At 39.6% G+C, this 14397-nt stretch overlaps 1 long non-coding RNA gene across 1 annotated transcript in view; it reads right to left on the bottom strand.

The window, feature by feature from the left end:
* LOC143679517 (uncharacterized) overlaps positions 1-13939 on the bottom strand; it is a 51312-nt gene extending 37373 nt beyond the window's left edge. The window contains exons 1-2 of the long non-coding RNA XR_013173811.1: positions 13554-13939; positions 1548-1626 (exon numbers count right to left, since the gene is read on the bottom strand). This is a non-coding gene — a long non-coding RNA (uncharacterized LOC143679517). The remainder of the gene's footprint in view (positions 1-1547; positions 1627-13553) is intronic.
* Between the last annotated feature and the right edge of the window lie 458 nt (positions 13940-14397).

The following is a 14397-nucleotide window of genomic DNA, read 5'->3' as shown; positions in this document are numbered from 1 at the left end:
TTTTTTATTTCTTTTTCTGGAGTGATGTAAATGTTCTAAAAATGATCATGGTGATGAACACACAACTATGTGATGATATTGTGAGCCACTGATTATATATGGTTGGACTCCATGTGTGCAGATATTTCTCAATAAAAATATTTAAAATGTATATATATATATATATATGAATATCATTAATGAGGAAAATGTTACATTGTATATATGGTTACAAAATAAAAATTTTCAAAAAAAAAATCCATGAACTACACTACACTACACAAACAGTGAACCCTAAGTTAAATCATGGACTATAGTTAATAGAATAATTATAAAAATGTGCTAAAGAACCCATGGATGCGGGAGCCAAACATCAGTATTTAGATGCAAAGATAAACAATAACACGTTCTATGTCCAGGATCAGCTCACAGACCAGGGGAGGAAATAAATAAGCAGACAATCAAAACAATGTGACATGGCAGGCCGCGGTGGCTCAGCGGGCAAGAGTGCTTGCCTGCCGTGCCGGAGGACCCCGGTTCGATTCCCGGCCCCAGCCCATGTAAAAAACAAACAAACAAACAAAATATAATAAAACAAGAAAATGTTTAAAAATGTTTCCCTTTCTTCCTCCCTTCCTTCCTTCCATCCTTCCTTCCTTCTCTGTCTTTCCTTCCTTTCCTCCCTCTCTCTTTAAAAAAAAAAAAAAAAAACAATGTGACATGCACCATATTTGAGAGGTGTCTAGATGTATCCAGATGTATTAGGAGCAGTGCCTATCTCTATAAATGAACAAGAGGAAAAAGCCAAGGACAGCTTTAAAGAGGAGGTAATGACTCTGCTGTGCCTTGAAAAATAAATAGGAGTTTACCATGTGGACAAGCTGGGAAAAAATTCGGGCATGAGGAGTAACATTATATGGCACAGAGGTACAAGTGACCAGGATGCCTGCAGAGAGCATCAAGCGTTTCAATATGGCTAGAGAATGCAATATATGTTGGAAAATCTCTTAGAAATATTTTAAAATTATAAAGTACTCTCCAAGAAGCTCAAACTTTATTTAGAAAGCAATGTAGAGATGAAGAAGAACAATAAACAGTAATGGCTTGATTCGAAGTGCATTTTAGGAAAATGTAAGAAAACACTCCTGCTACTTTCTGCATTGCTCTCATAATGAGGTTGGACTATCAATTTTGGGAGTGGTTATTATGTTGAGACCACAGGGTTAGACCACACCCTTCAGGAAGGGGTAGGGTTGGCCCTGAAGGAGGGGTTGGAGTCCCACTATCAACTCTCTTAGGAATACTGAGATCTTAGACAGAAGTTGCTTGTCAAGCAGAAGGAAAAGGAGTTCCCAAACATGTTTGGACAAGCTCACCAGCTTGAAGAGGAAACAGGCTGCTCCATTCTACAGCAAAGTAGAAGCCAAGCAGGGAGCACTGCTGCTTCACAAGGATGCTGAGAGCAAGCACTCCTAGTGACAAGCACAAAACATCTCCTTGTATTGTCATTCTCTCTTTTTTTTTTCACCCCTCCTGGAGCCTGGTGAAAAAGCTTTTAAAATGCTTACTTGTCAGTCCTGGTCTCAGCTGATGAGATGGAAAATTAAAGAGGTCTATATGCTGAATTGGTGATGGGGAAAAAGAGACCTGTAAAAAAAAAAAAAAAAAACAGCAGAGCTAGCAGCCATGATTGATGAGATTCCCAGGAAGAGACTAAGTCTAAGGGACAAGGGAGAAGGGAACTGTGAGATCCAGTTACTACTCCCCCAGAAGAATATCCTCCACCACCCCCTAAATGGATTGAGATGTCATTTTAATAAGAGAGCCTGAGGGTCCTCAAAGTATGAGCCCAAAGGCAGGAAACTCTATTAGGATAATCCGCACACAGTTTAGAAATTATAACAACCTGAACTAAGACAGTGGGATCAAGGGGAAGGAAGGAATGAAAGACATATTTAGGAAGGTATAATGAAATGGGCCAGATGCTAAGATCAGGAGGAGAGTAATGATCTTGCAAACTAGAATAAAGGGAGCATGCATAGAAAGCAGTAGGGAAAGTTCCTGAAGACAGTAAAGGAAATTTTACTGTCCTTCCCTGGGATGCAGCCTTCTCTGGTTCATAGTACCAAACTTGAAAATGTTAGAGTGTGCAGACTTGGCTGAAAATGTATGATTCCACTCCTCTGGACACTGAGGACAAAAACCAGAACTTACTTTTAATATCTGCTAGGACCCAGCTTTCTGCTGAATAAATGTTTAATGAATGAACAGAAGAAAGAGAGAACTTTATAAAGATATTACTAAAACATATCAATCTGGAAAAGTGATAAAATCCAGTTTTAGAACCCAAGCCAGGCTTGCTCCAAGCCTTGTAGTCTTTCCATCCAATGCACTGAGGGGCTTCAGTGTAATTTTGTTCTTGTTTTTCTGGTTGTTGTTTTTTAATGGGGCTATGTCTCACTTTTGTTTCAATAGGCACTGTTCTCTCAAGGCAGGCACAAAGAGCCACATACCTGAGGTAGTGTGTGTGTGAGACCGCTGAAGCACACAGGTGTCAAATTTCGCCAGCTCATCAGGGTACAGACCTGAATTTATACCTGAGCCCATCCTGTTCCAAAGCCCATGTTCCTTTCACCAAGAACTGAGTGCAGCAGAGTGATTGAAAACATGACTTCTGTAGCACACCTAGATTCAAATCAATTTCTTACTAATCATTTTTCTCAGCCTCTATGTCCTCATCTGCATAATGAGGACACTCTGGTGCCCACCTCGCAAGGCTGCTATGCAGGCTGAGTGAGTTAATGCTCAGAAAGAACTTGGTACAGCACCTGCCATTTAGCAAGTGCTCTTAGTTTGCCAGGGCCGCTGTGACAAATACCACATCCTGGTTGGCTCAAACAACAGGAATTTATGGGGTCGCAGGTTTGGAGACCATAAATCCAAAATCAAGATGTCAGCAAGGCCATGCCTTCTTTAAAATCTGTAGCATACCAATGATGGCAACCCTCCATCACACAGTAATGTCTCTCTCTCTCTAGTTTCTCCTACGCCTGGCTTCTACTTCCACATCTAATATCCTTTGCTTATAAGGACTTCAGCCATATTGGATTAGGTCCACCCTCATTCAGTTCAGCCACACCTTAACTAATAATACCATCTTCAAAGATCCTATTTAAAAATGGACTCATACCCAAAGTACCAGGGGTTAGGACATGATTCAACCCCAGTATGCTCCAAAATACCGCCAGTCCTTCTGGTAGGCAGGGAAAGGACCTTCAAAGACGTCCACATCCTAATCCCTAAAATTTTGTGAATATGTTACCTGAAGTGGCTGTGTATTGGTCAGGGTTCTCCAGAGAAACAGAACTGACAGGGCATACACACACACACACGTAAATATTAAGAGATTTATTATAGAAATTGGGTCATGCAACTGTAGAGATTGGAAACTAAATTTCTTAGGGAAGCCCACAAGCTGAAAATTTGATAAAGGTGATGAACTCTCCAGGAGAAACCACAAGCTGAAAATTCCAATGATGGTGATGATGAATTCCCCAGAAGAAGCTGGCTAGCTGAAGTAGACATGGAAATTCTTCTTTTTCTAACTGCTGAAGGCAACCTCCTTTGTTGATTGTAGATGTAACCAACCATAGATGCATCAACTGACTATGGCTGCTAATGCATACACCCTCACAATGACAATCAAGCAGCACTTGCTTGACCAAGCAACTGGACACCATACCTTAACCAAGTTGACACATGAAATTAACCAACATGATAACAAAAGGGACTTTACAGATGTAATTAAAATAAGGACCTTTAGATGGGGGAGATTATCCTAGATTATCTGGCTGGGCCCAATGGAATCACAAGGATCCTTTAAAGTGGAAGAGGGAGGGAGAAGAAGAAAGTCAGGGAGAAACACTTGATGTCAAGAAAAAGGTCAGAAAAAGACACAAAATTTCTGACTTTGAAAATAGAAAAGGGGGACACAAGCTAAGGAATGTGGGCATCACTAGAAGATGGGAAAAAGATTCTTCCTCAGAGCCTCCAGAAAGGAACACAGCCTACTGACACCCTGATTTTAGCCCAGTGGAAGCTGTACTAACTTGAGACCTACAGATCTCTAGGATAATCCATTTGTAGTGTTTAACCCACCAGTTTGTGACAATTTGTTACCGCAGCAATATGAAACCAATACATTCCTTATGAAGAAAATAGTAATATTATATTGTTAGCTAGTCCATAGACTTTAGTCTTGCTTCTTAGGAGGTCTACTTTGGTAGACTATAAGCTTCTTCAGTGCAGGAACTATGGCTTATATTTCTATATGTCTGATGACATTTTATGTGGAAGAGTTCTAGGCACAAAGGGAGTCCTCCAAGTTTGAATAACTGACCTTTTGGATGAATGAGTGAAATGGGTTAACATAAATAACCCTAGTAATAATTTCTGTAAAGTTCTAGAAGCATCACTTGGCTCTCTCTATATAACCTAAGAAAGTTTTGCCAACCCATCAGGCCCCCAGGAAATGCTTCTAGAGGAAGACTCTGCTCCCTCAGTACACCTACCCCTTCCCTACCATCATACACAAACACAGAAGATGAGGCTCCAGCAGACAAACCTCAGGGCCAATTGACAATTCAGATAATGTGACAAGAGAACAGATCAAAAGTCCATCAACACTGAATGAATATCATCAATGTGCAAATCATTTATGTATCCCCGAGAAATAGAACATACAATCCCTGGTTTGGCTTCAAAATATTCAAAATGGAATTAAACAGAACATACATGTGAAGTAACTAAAAAAATGTTTATAAAGAAAAGGGTAAATGCACAGAGCAAGGCCAAGGTTAACATTCCCACTGGATACTATCTCCTACATACTTTTCAAGTCTTACTACGTCTCTCCATCTTCAATGCCATTTCTATAATTCATATATTCTCTTACATAATGGAGCGAATAATCTTACCCCCCCCAGGCTGCAAAAAACAGACTCCCAGCTGTTCTTCCCACATCTAGGCTATACCCTCTCCTCTAATTCACTCTTCATATTGTAGCTAAAATACTAACATGATCTGGTTCCCTCTCCTGCTCCTCCTTGCTTTGGTGAAATTCCAAACTCCTTAACACAGTTGCAAGTCTGTGTCTTCTGGCACCGCTTATCCCACATCATTGTCTTCAGCCTCTTTCTTCTCTCTCACTTAAAAAACAAAGCTGTTTGGCTAAACAGGTTGTTACTGCTCAACTCTAGGGGGCAGGGGGCAATCACAAAGACTACAATGCAAAAGACATTTCTAAAGCTGTTCATTGCACAACTCATATAACTATACATAGTGGCCATACATTATAACCACCTAAATTTCTTTTGTTCCACAAACACAGCATGCTCACTTGCCTCTGAACCTTCGCCCAAGATCTTCCTCCTAAATGGGGCATTATTCTCTTTGGGGAAGTCTCCCTAACACCAAATTTGGTGATCAGAGCTTATAAAAATAGTTCAGACACCAAAAAGATCAGGCTGTGTTGCCCCTTGTCACAATCATTGAGAGCCCAGCATTCTGAGAACCACAGCCAATGAAGATGTGATAATGTGAAGCCAAATTGGGATCTAGATTAAAAAAAAATTCCTTTCCAAAGAAGGAATTGAGAAAGGTGGGGCAAAAGGGTGGCATAGTGAGGTTTGGAATTTAGTTCGTCCTCCAGAGCAGGTAGTAAATAGCCAGGAACAGTACAGAACAACTGCTGGAGGAGCATCAGTTACCGGACACACAGTGTACACCAGCCTGGACCAGGTAGAATGGCTGAGACCCCACACATAACTGTAAACCCCCAAGCCACGGAGACCAGTGACCCTCCCCCACAGGCACGGCAGGCTGGTTCCCCAAGGGGGAAAGGAAACAGACTAGTACCAAGGGCTTAGCTTAGCTCAATCAAGCACCAATTGCAGAATTAACAAATTCTGACTACTGAAAATAGGTCCCAGCACAGATAAACGTGGAATAAGCACTAAACCTGGAATACTAGGAGTTTTTGCCCTGCAGAGAGGGGGGTGGGGTAGATGGAAAAAAAGGGGGGACCATGGCTATTTGAGTTGAGCAACACAAAATAGTGCAAAGTGGCTGGATCCTAAGAAAAGAGGACACATAGAGCCTGGAGATACACAGAGACATGTACCAACTTAAGCTCTTGATTGATAAACCTGAGGAACTGGGGTCCTACTCTGAAAAACCTTTTTTTTTACTCTTTAACAGCTCATTAGATAGAACTAGAAGCACTCTCAGGCTCCAGCACTGTCCCAGGAAAGGGTGGAATTAAGCTTGTCTGAGAAACAAAGTAACTAGTCAGGTGAAAGAAGTTAATTCCCTAAAGGCTGTATCTTCCCCAAGAGAAAGGTGGGGCCAAGCTCCAGTGGAATCCCTCCTTCAAGGAATTCAGACCCCAGGGACTGAAAAACTGAAGCAATCAAAGCCATCATACTACCTCACCTCTGTCTCAAATACCCCCCTGGCAGGGAGAGTCTGCTGAAATTAAAGGAATATCATGTTGAGCTGGCGGGAAGCCATGGGCAGACAATTGCCGCATGCTGGGTGGGATTGGAAAAGCACAGAGTCCAGAGGCTTCATATATAAGCCTGACAGCCTGCTGGGTCTCAAACTCAGGGAAAATTGATGCTGATGACTCTTTCCTCCTGAGACATGGGCCTGTCTGGTCTGGGAAAATCTGACTGGGTCTATAATATATGAGATGACCCTCCTCATAAAAAAAAAAAAAAAAAAAGGCTCCATATAGGTAGGGCAAGAAACAGAAAAACAAGAACTAAAAAATTCTTATCAGTTAAACAGAATCTATGCTAGAAGTCTAGAATAAGTTGAACTGAATGTCAAAGAACCAACAGAGAATAAAGTCATCCAACAAGAAAAGCCTAGGGAAAAGAGGAAAAGAACATCAAGAATAAACTAATCCAACACACAAAACAAAATATAGGGAAAATATGAGCAGGATCTCAGGGAACTGAATGACAACATGAAGCACATGAACATATGTGTTGTCACTGTCCTAGAAGGAGAAAAGAAGGGAAAAAGATGAGAGAGAATAACGGAGTAAATAATCACTGAAAATTTCCCATCTCTTATGAAAGACATAAAATTATAGATCCAAGAAGCACAGCATAGTCCCCCCAAAAGAGATTCAGATAGACCTACTCCAAGACACATACTGATCAGATTATCAAATGTCAAAGACAAAGAGGGAATTTTGAAAGCAGTAAGAGAAAACCAATCCATCGCATACAAGGGAAGCCCAGTAAGGCTATTTGTGGATTTCTCAGCAGAAACCATGGAAGCAAGAAGGCAGTGGTATGATATATTTAAGATTCTAAAAGAGAAAAACTGCCAACCAAGACTTTTATATCCAGCAAAACTGTCCTTCAAAAATAAGGGGGAGATTAAAATATTTTCCAACAATCACTCAGAGAACTTATGACTAAGAAACCAGTTCTGCAAGAAATACTAGAGGGAGCACTACAGGCAGATAAGAAAAAACAGGAGAGAGATGTTGTGTTAGTTAGATTCAGTTGTCAACTTGGCCAGGTGAGCATACCTAATCTTGTTGCTGCGGACATAAGCCAATGGTACGTGAACCTCATCTGTTGCCAATTACATCTGCAGTCGGCTAGGAGGCATGTCTGCTGCAATGAGTGACATTGGACTTAATTGGCTGGTGCTTAAATGAGAGAACACAATGTAGCACAGCCTAAGCAGCCCGCCATTCCTCATCTCAGCACTTGCAGCTCAGCCCAGGCCTTTGGAGATGCAGAAAGAAGTCACCCCGGGCAAAGTTGTTGGAACCCAGGGGCTTGGAGAGAAGACCAGCAGAGACCATCCTGTGCCTTCCACGTAAGAAAGAACCTCAGTGGAAAGTCAGCTGCCTTTCCTCTGAAGAACTAACAAAATAAATCCTCTTTTATTAAAAGCCAATCCATCTCTGGTATGTTGCATTCTGGCAGCTAGCAAACTAGAACAGATGTCTGGAGAAGAGTGTAGAAATGAAGACTATCAGTAAAAGTAGAAAGTGAAAAAAAATTAGATAAGACATATAAAACCCAAAGACAAAATGGTAGAAGAAAGTATTGCCTTTATAGTAATAACACTAAATGTTAATGGATTAAACTCCCTAATCAAAAGATAGACACTGGCAGAACGGATTAGAAAACAGGACCCATCTATATGCTGTCTATAGGACAGTCATTTTAGACCCAAGGCTAAAAATAGGTTGAAAGTGAAAGTTAGGAAAAAATATTTCATGAAAACAACATTCAGAAAAGAGCAGGAGTTCCTATTCAACAAATTAGACTTCAAAATACAAAACAAAAGAGACAAAGAAAGACACTGCGTATTAATAAAACAAACAATTCAACAAGAGTTGACATATTTGACATAACAATCATAAATATTTATGTACTATGCCAGTGTGCTCAAAAGTACATGAGGCAAACATTGACAACACTGAAAGGAGAAATAGACACCTCTACCATAATAGTTGGAGACTTCAATTCCCCACTCTCATCAATGGATAGACCATCTAGACAGAAGATCAATAAAGAAACAGCATTTGAATAATACCACAAATAAACTAGGCTGAACAGGCATTTACAGAACATAGCACCCACAACAGCAGGATACATATTTTTCTCAAGGGCTCATGGATTATTCTCAAAGATAGACCATACGGTGGGTAACAAAGTAAATCTCAATAAATTTTAAAAGATTTAAATAATACAAAACACCTTCTCAGATGATAATGGAATGAAGTTGGAAATTAGTAAAAGATAGAGGCCATAAAATTCACAAATATATGGAAGCTAAACAACATAATCTTAAACAAACAGTGGGTCAAGGAAAAAATTACAAGGGCTATCAGTAAATATCTCAAGGCAAATGAAAATGAAAATACAACATATCAAAATTTATGGGCTGCAGCAAAGACAGTGCTAAGAGGGAAATTTGTTGCCTTAAATGCCTATATTTTAAAAAGAAGAAAGAGCAAAAATGAGGAATTAACTGTTCACTTGGAAGAACTAGAGAAAGAAGAGGAAACTAATCCCAAAGCAAACAAAAGGAAAGAAATAGTGAAGATTAGGGCAGAAATAAACGAACAGGAAAACAATCAAGAAAATCAACAAAACCAGAAGTTGGTTCTTTGAGAAAATCAATAAAATTGATGGACCCTTAGCTAGGGTGACAAAAAAAAGAGAGAGAGGATGCAAATAAATAAAATCAGAAATGGGAAGAGGAGACATAACCACTGACGTCACAGAAATAAAGGAGATAATGAGAGGATATTACAAGTAGCTACATACTAATAAACTAGACAATGTAAATGAAATGGACAACTTCCTAGAAAGGCATGAACAACCAACATTGACACAAGAGGAAACAGACAACCTCAACAAACCAAACACAAGAGATTGAATCAGTCATCAAGAAGCTCCCAAAAAAGAAAAGTCCAGGACCAGATGTATTCACGTGTGAATTCTACCAAGCACTTAAGAAAGAATTAGTACCAATCCTGCTCAAACTCTTCAAAAAACTGAAGAGGAGGAAAAGCTACCTAACTCATTTGATGATGCCAACATCACTCTAATACCAAAGCCAAGCAAAGATACCACATGGAAAGAAAATTACAGACAAACCTCTTTAATGAATATAGAATAAAATCCCCAACAAAATACTTGCAAATAGAATCCAGCAGCACATAAATAGAATTATACATAATGAACAAATGGGATTTATTCCTGATCTATGAGGATGGTTCAACAAAAGAAACCCAATTAATGTAATACACCATATCAACAAATCAAAGCAGGAAAATCACATGATCATCTTGATTGATGCAGAAAAGGCACTTGACAAAATTCAACATCCTTTCTTGATGAAAACACTTCAAAATATGGGAACAGAAGGGAACATTCTCAAAATGATAAACGAAATATCTGAAAAATCCACAGCTAACATCATCTTCAATGAGAAAAGACTGAGAGCTTTCCCTCTAAGATCAGGAACAAGACAAGGATGCCCACTATTACCACTGTTATTCAACATTGTGCTGGAAGTTCTATCTAGAGCAATAAATCAAGAAAAAGAAATAACCACCCAAATTGGAAAGGAAGTAAAACTCACTATTTGCAGAAGATAAATACTATATGTCAAAAATCCTGAAAAATATACAGCAAAAATGCTAGAGCTAAGAAATGAGTACAGCAAAGTAGTAGAGTACAAGATCAACACCCAAAAATCAGAAGTGTTTCTATACTCTAGTGACGAGCACTACACCAAAAGCATGATCATTAAAGAAAGAAATAGAAAAATGGGAACTCCTCAAAATTAAACACTTTTGTGCATCAAAGAACTTAGTCAAGAAAGTAAAAAGTCAGCCTATGCAGTGAGAGACAATACTTGGAAACCACATTTCAGATAAGGGTTTAATATGCAGAATATACAAAGCAACTCCTCAACTCAACAACAAAAAGACAAATAACCCAATTAAAAAAAGGGCAAATTACATGAACAGACACTTCTCAGAAAAAGAAATACAAATGGCTAAAAGGCACATGAAAAGATGCTCAACTTCACTGGCTACTAGGGAAATGCAAATCAAAACCATAATGAGATATCATCTGACACCCACTAGAATGGCCAATATAAAAGAAAATTGACAAATGTTAGAGAGGATATGGAGAAAGAGGTACATTTATACACTGTTGATGGGAATATAAAAATGTACAACCACTCTGGAAGGCAGTTTGGTGGTTCCTCAGGAAGCTAAGTATAGAATTGCCATATGATCCAGCAATGCTATTACTAGGTATCTATTCAATGGACCTGAGGGTAAGCACACAAACAGACATTTTCACACCAATGTTTACAGCAGCATTATTTACAATTGCTAAGAGATGAAAACAACTCAAATGTTCATCAACGGAGTGGCTAAACAAGCTGTGGTATATACATAGATAGAATATTATGCAACTGTAAGACAGAATAAAGTCATGAAGCATGTAACAATGTGGATGAACCTTGAGGACATTATGCTGAGTGAAATCATCCAGAAACAAAAGGACAACTACTGTATGGTCTCACTGATATGAACTAACATTAATGAGTGAACTTCGAGAACACAGGTTAAGAACACAGGTTACCAGGAGACAGAAACAGGGTAGAGATTGGGCATTTGGCACTGAAGGAATACAGACTATGTGACAGGACTGAATGTAAAAATTCAGAAACGAATAGCACAATACTACCTGGTTGTAGTACATTAATGCAAGTACACTGAATGAAGCTGAATGTGAGTATGATTAAGGGAGAAGGACTGGGGGTACATATGAAACCAGAAGGAAAGATAGAGGCTAAAGACTGAGATGGTATAATTTAGGAATGCCTAGAGAATAAATGATGGTGATTTAATGTACAAATAAAAATAAACATTTTTGCATGAAGGAGAACATATGAATTTCAACATTGCAAGGTGCTGAAAATGGATGGTATATGGGAAAAACTATAATCAATGCAAGCTAAGGTCTATAAGTCAACAGTAACATTGTAATAAGCTTCCACTGAATGTAACAAAAAGCATTATGCCAAAACTAAATGTCAACAGGTAGGGGGCTTGGGGAAGGGGTATGCATTCTTTGTGGAAAAAAAGGAAATCCCTTCATATAGAATATGGTGGTAAAAGTATGTCTATATACTTAGGTGGATTGTATGATGTATGAATAAGTGTTTAAAAATGAACAGAGAGAAATAAGTGCGGGAAAATGTAAAGAAAGAGATGCACCTATTCACTGTCTGTAGGGAAACTTAAGAGGTGTAGCCTCTTGGAGTAGGGACATAAATGGACATTTGCATACTGGTGTTTATGGTGCAGTGTTCAGGATTCACAATGAATAGAGGATAGAGGTGGATGGAAGGGGGAACTATGATGTATACATATAATGGACTACTGAGCGGATGCAAGAAAGCATGAAGCTGTGAGGCATGCAATTAGGTGTATTAACCTTAAGGACTGTGTGTTGAATGAAGCGTCAGAAGCAAAAAGACAATATTATCATGTCTCAATCATATGGACTAACTATAATATAAAAACTTGGTGAACTGAAGCTAAAATAACAGGGTTATCAGGTTGGGGCCTATTATAAAGGGTCCTAGATTATAATCTCTTTCAGTAGTCACATGCATTCAGGAGTTGTAACTGTTATTTCTAAATTCTGAGATACTGAGCTGTTTGTATACAACCTGGCCATTCCCAGAAACTTTAGGAGTCTCTGATACTGCCTCCCACTCCCCATACCCTGTAATAAAATGAGTTGAAAATAAATAAACAGAAGTACAGAGTAGAAAGAGATCTCTCACTCTGTAAGTGGCTGACAGGCAGTAAAGGTCGCTGGAAAAATCATGACCTGGTTTATTTGTGGGAGGCTGAGCTGGCCCAGCTCAGATGATGTAATTAGTAGTAAGCTAACTATTGAGCATGAACAGATAGATTACATGTTTAGTCACAGAACATATGTAAGGAAATGGCAACCTTAATATAAGATGATGGGCATGATTTTTGGCATTATAATGAGGTATAGGTGACTTGCAGGTTGAAGTCTAAGGTACTGCACATGTCAGGCAGGCCCATTTTGGTTAGATCCAGTCTCCATTATAAAGATAACTTTGGACTTGGGGTGGGTTCGTTCAGAACTGACCCAGGACCCTTTATTAATAAACAGGGTCTGTCTTTAACCATCAAAAACTCTAAAGTTGAAAAACTGGATAAGTGAGTATAAGCGAAGGTTAGTCATAAGGTTTTTACAATCACAAGGGCACAAGATAAAGACTATACATAGTCATTATCAGTGATCAAGGCAGCTGGATTACAATCCAAAGATTTCAGGTATTTCCCTCTGGCTACTCCAATATACCAAAAAGCTAAAATGAAAATATAATGATTCGGCAATTAAAATTACCCATTAAATCCTAATTTCTCGGTTCCAAAATTGGGTGTGATTTTTGAGCCACAAATTCTCACAAACGTGTTTTTACTTTCTTTAAATGAAGTTAAGCCTGGCTCTGAGCCCGCTTTCTATTGAACAGATGGTAAACTCACCCAAGTTGTGATTAGGGCTTTCATCCTTCTCTTCCCCCGAGCCCTGGGGTGCTGGATAGAGTAAAGCATTTGGGGGCAGGGGGCCCCTGTCCAAGTCTGCATGGCACCCTGAGAGTGCAGGATCCTTCCTACCTGGAGGGATCCCCACCCCACCCCCATGATATCCTGTTCCCTCCTCCTTATAGCAGATTTCCCGCTAGTAGCTCAGCCTTTCTGAAAACCATCACCAAGGAAAAAGAATCTACAGGCAGCTTCTGCTTTCCACCCAGCAACCCAAACTCTCCAGAGAAAAGGTGCAGGAGTAGCTGACTGCCTGTGGAAAGTGGAGGGGAAACTCAATCGGCCTCTCAATAAACACCAGGCCCCCAGACTCAACAGCGCCCCGCCCACCCACTCAAGGGAAATAGCAAATGCTTACCAGGCAACATTCTGTGTGCTCTGATTCTCACAATAGTCTTCTGATGTAAGTATTATTAATAACCTCATTTTTGCAGATAAGGAAATAGAGGCAAATGAAGTTTAGTAACTTGCCCAAGGTCCCTCAGCTATAACTAGGAGGAGTCAGAAATCAAATTCAGGCAGCCAGGCTCCAGTAGCCATGCTCTTTACCACCAAACTTTCACTGTGCTCTAAAGCCTATTTCCTGTTTCAGAGAACGTCAGCTTCCCAATTATTTTAATTCAATTTAATTCAAAATCATTTTTTTTAATTCAATAAAGGAGTGTAGTGGTCATACTGCCATTCACTAAACATTTTGAATTCTGCCCTCCTTCAGGGGACCTGGAGGTTGAGCTTCCCAGGCCCCTTGACCACATGACATGCTTGAACCAATGAAACGTGAGCAGAAGTGACGGGCCTCTTTCCCAGGAGGCGGCCTTAAAGAGCTAGGGGGCTGTACCCAGTTCGCGCTTCTCCTGACTCGGTGGTCTCTGTAGCAACCACATGTCGAGATAGGCCCTCCATTAGTTTAGTCCAGATCCATGTGTGACCGCGGTCAGCAAAGCCCCTGAACAGGTAGCATCAGCTTGAAATAAACTTTCGTTAACATAACTGAGATCAGAGACTGCTTTAAATCGTAACGCATTTTATTGGACACTGGTAAATCTGACTTCCGTATTATCTTTTGAATGCCCTATTATTTAACCTGTAAAACTCTTACTGTTTAACTCCACTATTTCTTGGGTTGTTGGAAATAATTTATTAACGAGTGAGACTAGCAGTGTTTGGTTACATGCCTTTCTGACAGTATTTTTCTTAGAATT

The sequence above is a fragment of the Tamandua tetradactyla genome, chromosome 4, assembly GCF_023851605.1.
Source record: "Tamandua tetradactyla isolate mTamTet1 chromosome 4, mTamTet1.pri, whole genome shotgun sequence".
In the NCBI taxonomy this organism is placed as follows: Eukaryota; Metazoa; Chordata; class Mammalia; order Pilosa; family Myrmecophagidae; genus Tamandua; species Tamandua tetradactyla.
Note: the sequence above shows the minus strand (reverse complement) of the source record. Positions and strands in the feature narration are given on the sequence as shown.